Source organism: Globicephala melas, chromosome 7, assembly GCF_963455315.2.
Source record: "Globicephala melas chromosome 7, mGloMel1.2, whole genome shotgun sequence".
NCBI classification, from domain to species: Eukaryota; Metazoa; Chordata; class Mammalia; order Artiodactyla; family Delphinidae; genus Globicephala; species Globicephala melas.
Genome location: NC_083320.1, coordinates 59,359,970 through 59,361,613, shown reverse-complemented (window position 1 = coordinate 59,361,613; position 1,644 = coordinate 59,359,970). Strand labels below are relative to the sequence as shown.

General features: G+C 49.1%; 1 pseudogene; it reads left to right on the top strand.

The window, feature by feature from the left end:
- Nucleotides 1–238: 238 nt before the first annotated feature.
- On the top strand, nucleotides 239–704 carry LOC115851096 (ferritin light chain pseudogene; annotated as a pseudogene).
- The last annotated feature ends 940 nt before the right edge of the window (nucleotides 705–1,644 follow it).

Below are 1,644 nucleotides of genomic sequence, written 5' to 3'. Positions count from 1 at the left end.
TGGAGTAGTTTCTCAGAGTAATCTGGCAAGTGGGATTCCGGGCTAGACCTCAGTTAGGCTCAAATAAAACATTTCTATTCTTATTATTGATTGTTTACGGATTATTTTCACTGACACCTCTGACCACTCTACAACCTTTATCCAGTCGCAGCCTTCAGAACCAACCACTGACCTATCCTCAGCCACCGGGACCAGCCAACACCATTTTTTGAGCTTAGCGCCTTATCACCAATCAACCATGAGCTCCCAGATTCGTCGCAATTATTCCACCGAGATGGAGGTCACCGTCCACGGCCCGGGCAACCTGCATCTGCAGGCCTTCAACACCTACCTCTCTCTGGGCTCCTATTTCCACCGAGACGACGTGGCTCTGGAGAGCGTGGGCCATTTTTTCCACGAATTGGCCGAGGAGAAGCGCGAGGGTGCCCAGCCCAGCCTTGAAAATGCAAAGCCAGCGGGGCGGCTGTGCCCCCTTCCTGGACGTGCAGAAGCCACCCCAAGATGAGTGGGGTAAAACCCAGGACTCTGTGGAAGCTGCCCGCCAGACGCCCCGCTCTGTGACTTTCCGGAGAGCCGCGACCTGGCTGAGCAGCTGAAACTCACCGAGAAGATGAGGACCACGTGACTCACCTCTGCAAGCTGGTTGGTCCCCAGGCTGGGCTGGGCGAGTTCTCTTCCAAACACTCACCCTCAGGCATGGCTAGGGCCTCCTGGAGCTCAGCTGTTACCAACCTGGGTTCTTGGACTCTTTAATCAATAGAAATTGATAAGAGGCCAGAGGGGGAATTTAGGCAAGGCTTTATTGGGACTCATGCTGCAGCATGAGGGAGCAAAAGCAAGTAACAGGTGCCCTCGCTCGTTCCTGGGAATGGCGAGGGTGCGTTGCACTGGTCCCTTAAATGGGGTGAGGGTAGGGGTAGATCGGCGGGTGGGGCTAGAGGGGCGGCTTAGGTGGTCTGCCCATCCCTCTGGTGGTGCTGTGAGCAGGGATCATGCCTAGTATCCTGCTTTTGCTCCCCACACCTCTGAAGTGTCAGTTGGGTTTTGGCCTTTTTGTATCTCTCTGTTCATAATTTGCCCCAACTGTGCAAGCAGGCAGTTATTTTTAGTCCCTTATAGTTTCTTTGTATTCTGTTGCTGGAGGAGACATTTGTCCAGGTGCAAGCACTCCAGTAAAGGGTCCCAGGTCCCAGCCTGTCCCACAGCGGCGTCTGAGGAGCCCCTCTGGCGTCAGAGCTTCTGCCTGAAGCCCATCTCTGCAGCCACTAGGCAGCTTTGTAACCACCCTGGGGCCCTCTCCCAAGCTTTGGGCCAAATGGGAACAGTAAAGCTTTTTGCAGCCAAAAAAATAATCATCATCATCAACTCATAAAATCGCCAAAATTTTGCTCTGGATAGAAAATTAAATTAATAAATCAATTAACGTTTTCAGCCAAAATTCAACTCTTTCAGACTTCAAAAGCAAGAAAAAAGAATAAAAAAGAGTTTTCCATAGAAAAACAGATTTTACTTGTTTTTTTTTTTATGTCTTTTTAAACTCAGAGCTCTACTATGAAGCTATTTTTGAACCTGGAATATAAAATTGCAAGTTGTTTAGTTATCTAAAATGCAGATATTTTTCTCTTCAAATCTTAAATTTAGTAC